Source organism: Pseudochaenichthys georgianus, chromosome 4, assembly GCF_902827115.2.
Source record: "Pseudochaenichthys georgianus chromosome 4, fPseGeo1.2, whole genome shotgun sequence".
Classification (NCBI taxonomy): Eukaryota; Metazoa; Chordata; class Actinopteri; order Perciformes; family Channichthyidae; genus Pseudochaenichthys; species Pseudochaenichthys georgianus.
The window spans coordinates 27,012,472-27,026,038 of record NC_047506.1 but is presented as its reverse complement, the minus strand read 5'-3'; positions in this window follow the sequence as shown (position 1 = coordinate 27,026,038).

Here is a 13,567-nt window from a genome sequence, read left to right as displayed (position 1 = left end):
AGAGCCAACAATATCCCACAGTGCGCACATTCAAAACCTAAAGCTTTCTATAATAGGCCTTGTAAAAGCACATGTTCATCCCAAACTGTATTCCTTTACTTCCTAGTATAGTATAATTCCTACAGTATACTGCCTCACAAATGTGATATGCGACTTTAATTTAGCCTAAGAGGAGTGAAGAGCTCTGCGTAAAGGGATATCAGCATTTAAATGAAGATGCTGATATTGTTGCTGAAGACAGGAAATGTAGCTCAAGAGAAATTAAGAGCACCTGGCTCTCCACTTCTTCCGAAATGCAAGTAGGCTAAATTACCCTTTTTCTATGATTGAGGCTTATTGTAGGCAATTTCATTGAAAATGCTGCAGAGCAGTGTTACAAGACAATTGGGTCCGAGCTGAATCTGGGGAAGGTTATCGGGCTAGCCGAGACTCAGCAGTTCTATTTCGAACAATAATCATTCTGATTATTTCTCAACACACAAGAGTTCAGGTTGAAAATAAGGTGATGTTAGGGTTCTTCTTATTAGCCAAGGAGAAAGGATTTCTGCTCTGCTTTAAAACAAATCCTTTCTCTCTTGGTGAACCTGAGTGAACGTCTGGACCATGAAAATTGAGCAACAACAAGGGTCCTGCTGCCAAAAGCCCACATTTGTTCGGCGGCACATCATTGAGCTGGTGATTTCAGTCCATCTGTTGTCCACACAGCCCAATATTCAAGCTAATCACCGCAGCGGCTATCATCAACGTTGCTCAATCTGGGATTGCTGATCTGCGAAGGTCCACACAAAAGCCAAAATCTAAAACTGTGTTTCACTCCAATGGTGTGGATGGGGTGACAAGGCTAAAGAAAACAGCAGCAGCACAGTTTCTCTGGGGTCTAATTATGTCTCCTTCCTCCCTGTTTGTTGGACAAACAGCACAAGCAAATTGGGTATTATTACATTTTTATGAATGCAAATTAATATGCGCACATTTCAATATTCATGAATTGAGAAAGGCATATTGGGGATTTCATCCCATAATCCACAAGCACATAATAATAAATGGTCATAGTATTTGCCAAATGCAAAGTTACATACGGTTTTGAGATGAGCAAATATCACTGCTATGGACGGACGTTAAATGGAAATGTGACTCTGCATTCATTTGAATTTAAAATGTATCTTTATATGCAGCTGGTGTTTTTCATCCATAGAACCAAAACTTTGCGAAGTGGAGGCTGTTGCTGTAGAAATAGTTTGATTAATTAACTTGAAAAACAATGCATTCAACTTAAATTTGTATAATAGTATATCGTATAATAATAGTATATTGTGCAGGCAAAATTAGACTGACCTTGGGAGAGAAAAAGGTATCAGTCACATCTTGTTGTGAGAGAAGCAGATAGACAGTATTCCTATGGCCCCTACAGTACCTCAAATTTCAAAAGAAATTGGACCATTCAGGTATCTGGGGGAAAAAAGGGCTTTCAAAGAAAAAAAGAAAACCTTTCTTGACAGCCAGGGTCTGATTCCCTTTCAAATATCTTCTGCTTGACAGCACACATTACGCTATTGTTCCTCCCCTTATCTGTCATTTAAATCAGTCCCTCTGTCAAATTGTAATCCCCCTATCTATCGCAGGATGGCTAAATGACTTCCTCACCGTCCGTTTGATGTAATTCATGCCCTTTAGAAACAGAATGAAACTTCCAAAATGGAGCTGAAACAGAGAGCACCATAAACTGTGATTGTGAGTGCTGACACGTCAGTGACTAGCCGATGCCTATCGCCTTTCATCTTTTTCCATTTTCATCGTAGGCTCCTGTGTTGGCCTTTGCAAAGGCCTCTGTCTCAACACTGGACTCCTTGTTTACAGTTTTTCTCGATTGCTAACACACGTTTTTTTTTTAATTGCTCAGATTCTCAGAACACTAAACACAATTCACAAAACCACACACCCAAAGTGCAAAACTCCTAATTTATCCTGCTAAATGAAGAACTGCCCTCAAAACTACATAAACACTTTCCAAATGCAAACTTTAGCACCAAATATAACACACTTCATTCATAATAGTAGATGGTTTGACCACCCAACTACACACTGCTGAGCATACTCTAAAGCACTTTCATCTGTTATGGGCTGTGCTCTGTACATAGAGGTTTCTGCAGAGAAAGATTGCTTGAGTTTACAGAAATACAGTAAAGGAAGAAATACAAATGAGTTGTTGAAAAAAAATCACATTTTATTCAAAACTAACATTGTGCAACATGCATCTCAGCACATAGCTACTATGCTGCGGACCTCTCTAAGTGTGATGCATTGTTTGCCAAAACCCAGTTTGTAACTGCTGCTTCCTGCCTCATTGAAAATCCTTAGCCTTCCACCTCTTTGTTTCTCAGTCCTTCAGATAAACAACAAAGATATAGCGGTTAGTCAGTGTCTGTGTTGCATAAAAGTAAGTATACCACAGTAGGGAGACCAGGGACAGTTTCAACACTTTTTGGGTTTTACCCCAATAAGTAAAAAAACATTTACAATAGGATAGCCATTTTGCTATATTATACATTATCAATATGTCAGCTACTGAAACAATGTATTTAAGATGTTTTTATGAAATAAGTACAGGTTGGAAAATGTATTTTTTTTTAAAAACTCAACTGTTACAACTGTCCTTGTGTACAGGGACAGTTGTAACACATGCCAGGCACGGTTGTAACATGTTAATAACGGTTACCTTTTTCACACTACATGACAACAAATAGGGAAAGCTGTCAAATTCTAAGGCAACAAGATTTTAATGGAGTTTCACACATCCTCCAACAAACAATGAACAGGATAACAGATAACACACACAGCATCATCATCCTCTGTGAAGGATTAAACTGTTCTCTGAGAGGTGCTTCTACCTTAATTATGTAGACCTACCTCCTTTGAGCTGAGACCATAATATAAATCAGCTGCCTCCATCAGGTAGTCTCTCAAAAGCATCTCCTGCTCTGTTGAGAACACCTTCTTTGGTGTCCAGTAGCCTACTCTTGGGGGAGTTTGTGATCCCTGACTCTCCAACCTCAGCCTCTTTTTATGGAACCGGTACAGGGTGACATGGCATATATCCAGGGACTTTGCCACTTCCCTGAATGATTTGCCCTTCTCAACTTCATTTGAGGCCCTCTGCAGCAGAGCAAGTGGCACTCCCCTGTCTGTCTTCCTCTTTCTGACATTTGGCATAGGCTACTGTAAACACACACACACTTTAGGCCTACTGTACAGTATTATATTCTGTTTATTTTTACAGGGACAATGCACACCAATCAACAATACAACTGTATGCTTGAATGAACAATTGATCATTCAAGCAAATGAGCCATCATTGTAAATGTGCCATGTTACAACCGTCCCGTTACAACCGTCCCAGGACCACCAGTCTTGCTTCCACCCCCTGTGAACCTGCCTGATTGCTCGCTTGACCCATATTTAGCTAGTTATATTTGTAGCTTACAAAACAGTGATTCTAATAATAATAGTTTGGATTCCTAGACATTTGAACTCAAGACAGTATCCAAAAAATACATCATATAATTTTAGATAATATTTTACCTCTGAAACACACTTTTGCTGATATCTTACGCGAGAAATTCAAACGTGGCTCCTTTTTTTCTCAGCGATCTTACCATCTAACTGCGCATGTGCAGAGTGAGTTTCATCACTCTAGTTTGTTTGTGATTGGAGATATTGAAGGTGTTACAACCGACCCGTGTTACAACTGTCCCTGGTATCCCCATTGTGCAGGATTTGTGTACAGTTATAGTATGCAACATGCCAACAATTCAATTACAGTAATGAAGTAAATACATTTCACACAACAGATATAAGCACTGATATATCATGAGAGTATTCTTCTTTGTCCATGTCCTCTCCCTCCAGCTCTACCTCTACCTCTCATTCTTCCTCCTCCTCTCACTCTCAGCCCAGCTCTTCCTCTTCCTCTTGCGCTTGCTCTTGCTTCCATGTTGGCTTCCATTGTAAGAAAGTACTCATCTGTGTTCTTTTTATAGTGCTAACATCCTGATTGATGAGCCAACAATTATGCTATCAGGTGTTTGGTCAGGTGGAACGTGTTTCTTGATCATTGGTCCATATGTGAGGCATTTTGAATATCAGTGTTTTAAACCTGCTAACACGTGACTTTATGTCAGATTCCTGTGTCTTATGTGGAGAAACGTGTGCAGTGGTTTGCAAAAAGTGCCATGTTGATTTGAAAATTGTGTGAAAAGCTGAAAACGTGTTTAGAGTTTTGGAGATTTGAGCCGATGTTTTGCTCTTTGAGTGTCAGTTAAAATAATTGTGCTTTATGCATAATTTTGTGTGTTAGCAATCGAGAAAAACTGTAACTATGCTACTACCTAGCCTGCTAGGCTAACTTTCATCTTCTCTTTTGCTACAGAGTTCAATATTACAAATACACATATTAATACAGTATTACACATAAGACAGTTTCACTTTTTGTAAGAATGTGACGCTTATATAGTGCTTTTTAGAATCTGTCAATCCAACAATTGCCAGGCAAGCCACGCGGGAGTTTTTCTTTGTCCGATGTGAGGGTCTAAGGACAGAGTGTGTCGCTTTCGTATATTCATATTCTGTACAAACTGTTAAGCCTCCTTAGACAAATGTATATTTTTTGATATTGGGCTAAATAAATAAACTTTGATTGATTGATTTATTGCAGATAATAACTGTGTTTTCACTTTTAGTACTGCTGCATATATACTATTGAGACATATTTATTAATTGTAACATTGGACCTTGAGCTTTTCACCATTTATCTCGTCATTTATATACTGTACGCTGCCGTCCATAGTTTTACATTTCTATTGGGAGAAACTAATAAGGGGAACCACTAGCTACTGACTGCTAATATAAAGCAGTACACACAGTGCCCCACTTCTGGTGAGATTATATAAATAAACCATGCAAATGTATGGTTTAAGAAGCTAAGATAAGTTCCTAACTAGGTTAGACTGTAGGCAAGGAAACAGGGTTTTTTGTTTTTGCCCTATTTGAGTCTTTTCTAACAGAAGGGTAGACACATATTAACATAGGCCTATCACCCAGAAAGTTCTAATGCATAACCAAAGAGTTACATGTCTTTAAGGTGAATAACAAATACAGGAAGGAGTCTTTACAGTATTTTCTAAGTTAACAAACATCACTGGGAAACATTCCTAATTCAAATGTTAATCATAAAGGATTGTAAGCAAATTATATTTTTCATAATTATTTGTTGGTACATTCTAAAATCTTCTCTAGTGTAGAAATAATTTTTAGTTTGAGCCCTTCCTACACAACAAAAGACAGATCCCAGCAGCCCGGCTGTGTGGTCATTACAGAATCTGGACCTGGATCTGGGTGTCAACAGATGTGAACACTTGTCATGTCTGGTCCCTGCCTGTATAATTGAATGTTGGCAGGCTGAAGACAGGTCCATGAGCTAAGTGACTGGGAGTGCTGGCCTTTCAACCTTCCTGTCACTTTGGCTTTAATAACACGCAATAGTGAGCTCATTACAGTGTCTCAAATTAATAGATTGTTTCTTGGTGTTATATTATTATATGCCACATTCTTTTTAATATGTGTTTGATTTTTATATGATTTGGATATTGAAAAATAGATAATGTTGCTGTTACCGGGGAAACCATGGGTTTTGTATAACCAACATGACAGAATAGGTTAAAATTGGCTCACACTCCCTAATGGTTAGCATTTAGGTTTGAATTAAAAAGCCATTAAATCAATGCCTTGCTGTGTTTTATTTAACGGTTAATGAAATTATGCCATTTAAAGACAGTTGGATGTAATAAAAACTCGTCCTATTAGGTCTTCATTGGAAATTGTTCTGTCGCTTTATTTTATATCTTAAACTGATGCATGTACTCATTTTTGTCAGCCCGTTGTCATTTTTCATTTTCATGGTTGGGATGTTATTTTCTGCCAACTGTGACCTGTTTGGCAGGTGCAATCAGCATATGTTATCCTTCCATCTGGTGCCGGATAATATCATAGAAATATTGCTTTCCTCTCGGTGAATGCATGTCATCAGCGTTGTGTAGAAACCTTCCTTCTCAAGAAAGTTTACTTTTGATTAATTTAGCCCATCAATAGTTTGGCTGGGCAGATAGTTTCTACACATGAAAGATGATGTCAGCAACCAAATGCAATAACAAGTTAAATAAATGCCCAGACATTTTAGGTATTAGGTTTTTGCAGGACACAAGCAATGATGACAAGGGGGCAGTTTGTAATTTTGAACTGAATTATGGCTCCAAAAGTGGAGCCATAATTCATCAGTAGGCCTACCGTGCTGTAGCCTGAAAGAATTGTAAGTTATTAACTCTGCTCTCAGATAAAGGAATGTGTCTTAAGGTACGTCCACACGGCAGCGTCGCGTTGAAGCTTGTCGGTGGGCGTGTCTGGCGTGCGACCAACAACCAATCACATTAATCTCCCGCCCCGGAGACACAAGCACGCTGTTTCATTGGCTGGCGCTTCCGTTGACGCTTGAAAAGTAGAACTTTTCTCAACTTTCGAAGCGAGCAACGGAGGCAAAGCGACGGAACCACAATGCAGTTTGGCAAAGCGTGACGTCACCCCATTCAAAGTGAATGGGAAGCGTCTCCGTTGAAGCACGCGACGCTGCCGTGTGGACGTACCGTTACTCTAAAATGCTAAGCCACGGCAAAAGTATTATTTGAAAATCACAGTTTAATCTTCTTCACTGATGTAATCAGTGAAATGGCACGCATCTTAAATCTGATGCTGGAATTGGGCTCTCTCCAAAGTACACTCAATGCTTTGGACTTTTCCTCTGATGCCAGCCAGGCAGCTGTGTGTTCTCCACTTTGTGCCAGATGCTCTCTGAGATCAGCACATGGAGGCACTGGATATGGGGCATTGATTAGATCTCAGCACCATACTACACACACATTCCCAGATTGGAGTTTATAAAACATTTTTCTCCCTGCTAAAATTAATCCATATCAGAATATTTAAATTGTTCAATATGTTCCTTTTCCATGTCCATTTTCATGAAACTGGGCTGCCAATGGCCTTTGCCATGGCAAGCCTTTTCTTCACAGGTTATGGTTGTATGGTATGGTTAAACTGCAAGATGAACTTTAATCATCAATTTAGCCTTCTCTGACCATTTGCAGTTTTTTATGCCAGCAAGAAATCAATGTTGGAAGCTAAAAGTGATATATTTAGTCAGAAAAATGGGACATTGGCACAAACACAACTCAATCTGATGTTGCCATCTTAGAATGAGCATTACTACAGAGAATTTGGCTTCCCAAAAGGTTTTACGAAACTAATCTCCCAACAGGTCCAACGGCACACAGAAAACTCTGCTGTGTTGGGATGTGATTTGCAATGTCAGCAACAATAATTATTTTAAGCTATAACCACAACAAACAGTCCAGATTACATTACATTGCATTTAGCTGACGCTTTTATCCAAAGCGACTTACAATAAGTACATTCGACCAGGAAGACACAACCTTGAAGAAAACAGAATCATATAAGTACATCAGGTTTCATAGAGCCAAGTATTTCAAGTGCTACTCAACTGGCTATAGATAAGCCAGTCCTTTATTAGTATATAAGTGCTCTGTTAGCAGTTCTTTGTTAGTAATTCTATCGCTCGAGGTGGAGTCGAAAGAGATGAGTTTTCAGTCTGCGCCGGAAGGTGTGTAAGCTTTCTGCTGTCCTGATGTCAATGGGGAGCTCATTCCACCATTTTGGAGCCAGGATAGCAAACCCACGTGTTTTTGCTGATGGGAACTTGGGTCCCCCTCGCAGCGAGGGTGCAGCGAGTCGTTTGGCTGATGCAGAGCGTAGAGCATGCGCTGGGGTGTACAGTTTAACCATGTCCTGGATGTAGGAAGGGCCAGATCCATTTGCAGCATGGTACGCAAGTACCAGTGTCTTGAAGTGAATTCTAGCAGTTACCGGAAGCCAATGAAGGGAGCGGATGAGCGGCGTGGTGTGGGAAAATTTAGGAAGGTTGAAGACCAGACGAGCCGCTGCATTCTGGATGAGCTGCAGAGGTCGGATGGCACATGCAGGTAGACCAGCCAGGAGGGAGTTGCAGTAGTCTAGGCGTGAGGTGACGAAAGCCTGGACCAGAAGCTGGGTCGCTTTCTGGGTCAGCTGGGGACGTATCTTCCTGATGTTGTAGAGCGTGTATCTGCAGCAACGGGTTGTAGCAGCGATGTTTGCAGTGAAGGAAAGGTTGTTATCTAGGATCACACCCAGATTCCTTGCAGTCTGAGTCGGGGAAACAACAGAGGGGCCGATGTTGATAGTCAGGTCAAGAGTGGGACAATCTTTTCCCGGAAGGAAAAGCAGTTCAGTTTTGTCAAGGTTGAGCTTGAGATGATGAGCGTACATCCACTGAGAGATGTCAGCTAAACAAGCAGAGATGTGTGCGACGACCTGGGTCTCTGAGCGGGGAAAGGACAGAATTAATTGGGTGTCGTCAGCGTAGCAGTGGTATGAAAAACCATGCGGGCTAATGACAGATCCGAGCGAGTTTGTGTACAGGGAGAAGAGGAGGGGACCAAGAACAGAGCCTTGAGGGACCCCTGTAGTTAATTGACAAGGGTCGGACTCGGACCCTCTCCAAGTTACCCTGTAGGTACGGTCTTTGAGGTATGAGGTGAGGAGGGAAAGTGCAGAGCCTGAAACTCCAAGTTCTTGGAGAGTGCGAAGGAGGATCTGATGGTTCACCGTGTCGAATGCAGCAGACAGGTCCAACAGGATGATGACAGAGGAGAGGGATGCTGCTTTGGCAGTGTGCAGTTCATCAGTGACAGCAATGAGAGCAGTTTCTGTGGAATGGCCTGCCTTGAAACCAGACTGGTGCGGATCCAGAAGGTTGTTCTGATGGAGATAACAGGAGAGTTGTTTAAAGACAGCACGTTCAAGTATTTTAGACAGGAACGGGAGGAGAGAGACAGGCCTGTAGTTTATAACATCAGACGGGTTGAGAGTGGGTTTCTTTAGGAGAGGGTTTACTCTTGCCTCCTTGAGACGGTTTGGAAAGTGACCAGAAGTTAGAGAAGTGTTGATGAAATGGGTGAGAAACGGTAGAATATCAGGAGCGATAGTCTGAAGGAGGTTTGAAGGGATAGGGTCCAGAGGACAGGTGGTAGGGCGGGCAGAGGTAATGAGGGTAAGAAACTCACTTGGCGAGAGAGGGGAAAAGGAGGTTAGTGTGCGGGTGGAAGGAGGGTCTGGTGACCCATCGGTGAGTAAAGGTGAGTCAGAAAAAGAAGAGCGAATATCATCAACCTTTTTTTCAAAGTGGTTAACAAAGTCGCTTGACAGAAGTGAGGAGGGGGAGGGGCTTTGGGAGGGTCCAAGAGGGTGGAGAAGATGGAAAATAGTTTTTTAGGATTGGAATAGGAAGATTGGATCTTATCTTGAAAGAAAGTGCTTTTTGCCTGAGAGATCGAAGCAGAGAAAGAGGAGAGGAGAGCCTGATAGGTTTGGAGGTCGTCATGGTGTTTGGATTTCCACCATTTCCGCTCTGCTGCCCTAAGGACGGTTCTATTAGCACGCAGTGCGTCATTTAGCCAGGGAGCAGGAGGGGACTGACGAGCCTGCCGAGATGTGAGAGGACAGAGAGAGTCCAGAGATGATGAGAGAGTAGAGAGGAGAGTTTCCGTAGCAGAGTTTGGAGGCAGGAGTTGGAACGAGTCAGAGGAAGGGAGGGCTGAGAGCACCGATGTGGCAAAGGTAGAGGGGGAAGGGAACGGAGGTTACGGCGGACAGGTGCAGGATGAGAAGAGATTAGTTTGTTATGTTTGGAAAGGGGTAGAGAGAATGAAATGAAGAAGTGATCGGATGTGTGGAGCGGGTTTACAGAGAGGTTAGAAGTAGCGCAGTTCCTTGAGAATATGAGATCAAGGACATTGCCAGCTTTATGAGTTGGTGGGGACAGAGACAGTGAGAAAGCAAAGGCGGTTAACAGAGATGTTAGTTCGTCTATCTTCCCCGTCTGGAGGTTGAAGTCTCCGAGAAGTACAGCGGGAGGGCCAGTTTCAGGGATGTGTGAGAGGAGATTATCCAATTCCTCCAAGAAGTCCCCCAAGGCGCCTGGTGGACAGTAGAGAACAACAATGGTTAATTGTATAGGATGGGTTACTGTGACGGCATGGAATTCAAAGGTGGAAGGAGTGAAGTTAGGTAGCTTGAAGAGGGAAAAGCTCCATTTGGGAGAGAGCAGGAGACCAGTGCCACCTCCTCTGCCAGTGGGTCTGGGTGTATGGGAGAAGGAATATGCTGTGGAGAGAGCTGCTGGGGTGGATGTGTTGAATGGAGTAATGCAGGTCTCAGTGAGAGCAAGGAAATCCAGAGATTGCAGAGAAGCGTAGCCAGAGATGAAGTCAGCCTTAGGAACAGCTGACTGGCAGTTCCACAGGCCGCCTGAAACTAGATGTTGGATGTCAGTGGAGCACGTGGGATAGACGAGAGCAGGCCGGTTATAGCGATTAGGCGATACACGGGGCCAGTGATAATTGCGAGAAGACAGATGAACAGGAATGGAGAAAATACACATGGTTATTGCATGAGGGGCTAGAAAGCTAAAGAAAAGAAAAATAAGACACCAGCAATACTTAGCTCAATCAGAGTAGGATTTGCCTCCTCTTTGCCACCCTCGTGACTCCCGCAGAACTCTATTGTCTTTGTCAGTCTTTGACTCCCGCAGGACTCCAATGTCTTCGGCTGTCTGACGCTCAAAGAAAGAACTACCTAAATGGACACCTGATTGCTGAGTTCTCACAGCTGTCGTGCCACGCCCCTCTAATTAGTTAACTCTCTACAGCTGATGGGCGACAGCTGAGAGGCCCTGCCTATTTAAATGCAGCCTTGATTGCCTACTGAGAGCAGTGTAACAGGTTCACGTGATCAGATCTGAGATTTAAATTCTCTCAAAAGCGCCGCTTTAGCCACAATAACTACAGAACAATTATACAGAGTAGAATAACTGAAATAGAGAAGTCTAATTAAACAAGAATAGTACTTACAGTGGTTGCTGCGTCAATAGGTATTGTCGCCACCGGGTCAAAATGCACACAGATGTCACTTGAATTAAGCATGTGGGCTAGTGATGTGTCGGTCGCGAACGAGATGATTCTTTTGAACGGCTCTTTGGTACGAACGAGGGGAACCGAGTCGTACTTGGTGAGAGCCGTTCTTGTTATCGTTCAATCGTTGGTCCGCACTCACTGCCTGCCAAAATCCACTCGCCTTTTAAAAAGCTTGATTTTGTTCCCCAAACGTATTCTGTGAAGACCCGCCCCTAATCTGATTGGTAGGTTTCAGCACGAAGAGTGAGATGGGGTGTGTCTTAACGGAATACGCCAGAGAGAGAAGTCATAACAACTGGTACAGGACAGCTAGACAACGTGTTTTTCGGATGGAAAATGATGCATCGGTGTATCCTCGGTTATAGCTCCTCCAGAGAGCCTCCTCGATGCTCGGTCCTCGATGTGTATTTAGAGAAATTAGATGTCCTTCAACATGGCGTGCTGAAATCCATTTCCGGGTCACTACTGGAGGACCGAGGAGTCGAGGAGGGGAAATTAGAGTATTGAGAAACCTCTACACACGTAGATGCTCTCTTCTTCCTCTTTCCCGACATGGCGCTGGGTTTGACTTCCTTTGTCTATTTCAAAACCACGTTACTTCATTAAAGTACCCATTTGAACTTTTCCGGGACTACATTATGTCTTTAACTTCCTCCTGGGTTCGAGAACAACGATCACGATCTACAGGGGATTCCAAGAAAAAAACTTCTGTAAATCCCCCATCAGTTGTTTACTTGCTTTCTTTGTCCTTTGCTTCACCAGGCAACTAACAGCTTCAAGCCAGATGAGCCTTGCCATACTTGAAGCTAGCATAAATGATCTCCACTGGACAGGCAGAAACATGTATGATTTAAAAAAATAAAAAGTATGTAAAAATGTCTTTACAATTCTGCCTGGGCCACTATTAGCAAGAGATCCTATGTGCCTGCATATGCAAAGACCCAGCTCTGGTTGTGAGAGACACACCTACTATGGTCCAACTTTTGAAGTTGAATGCTTAAAAGTCAGGATATTACTCAATGTATCTGTACAATCCTTTCCTATTAGGCCCAAAAATGCTACACCATGTGGAAGATGTGTTTTTACAAGTTTTCATTGTTTATCAACTATTGGTATATTCTCCTGAACAACAAGCATGCAATTTACCTCATTGTAAATGACCTGGAGAAACAGGTGGCACTATGCCAGTCAGCTAGTTGTCCCAATTCAACATTTCTCACTCACATAGATAAGTTCACTCTATATCAGCAAGACTGCCAACTATTTGCAAGTTGCTAAGCAGTTTTATTTAGAACATTTACATTTCAAACAGCATTATATAAAAAGGCACGGCGCCTGGATAAGATTGCATTAATATGTATTTGCCAATTAAGTGAGGAAAGTTTCACACAAAACAAGTCATTATTACTTGTTTTTTGCAAAATACTTGTTATTTAAAAAATGAATTATAGCTTTATCATAATGACAATGACCCTAGAAAATGCACAATCCTATTTTTTTAATCTTGTTAAATGTGATTCTGTTTAATTTTAAGTACATAATTACTCAGAAAATGTTATGATCTAAAGTGTATGTAATCAAAATGATCTACTGTGGGTAACCAAAAAGCAACAGAGACTAGAAAAATATAAAGTACCGGGATTGTTTGTAGTTCCTATAGTAACAACACTGTACCTGCTTTATTGTCTCCCTGCAAGGCTTGATTCGTTAAAGAATTTCCAACATCACACAAAATGTTATCAGTACATTACTTTGCATTGACTCCCTTCATCACCTCACCTGTTTCATACTCAGCCATCCGTAAATAGATAAGCCTGTTTTAATGAACACCTGGAAGTCAATCAACACTGCATGCTTAGATTTATCTCATAAACTCACGCACACACATCTACAGATCAACATTGCTTTAGTTAAATATGCAAATGATCTGTGGAGACGTAGCACCACCACCGCAAATTTCAATTAATTTCATTGTCATTGGTATTACATTTGTCATTTTGAATAGCACCATATGTTCAGACTATTTAATTCAAGTTGGGGAGAGATTATGAGCAGATGATTTAGCAATTGCACTGCTCCTCCATAGTGATGTGCTACTAGCTGATGTGAAGTGAAATGAAGCCAGGCACTCGAATGAGTTGAGGGCACCATTTCCCTCCCCTCTGATTGACTAAACATTTAGCTGTGATATAATTGGCTTGGTAACAAAGTGACCATGGGGCGTGAATACATTTGTAACAAGCACTTTGATCAGACTCACAGGCACATTGGCGTCTCTGGCCTCCCTCGACGTGGCGAGCTGTCAGCAGTGCTTGGTAAGTAATGAATAGCAGGACTTTCAACACAAGCTAAATGTTGTGACGACCACTGTTGGCCTTATCAAATGTGATTTTTTTCCCCTCTTTTTCCTCTTACAATACCCACTGTGACTA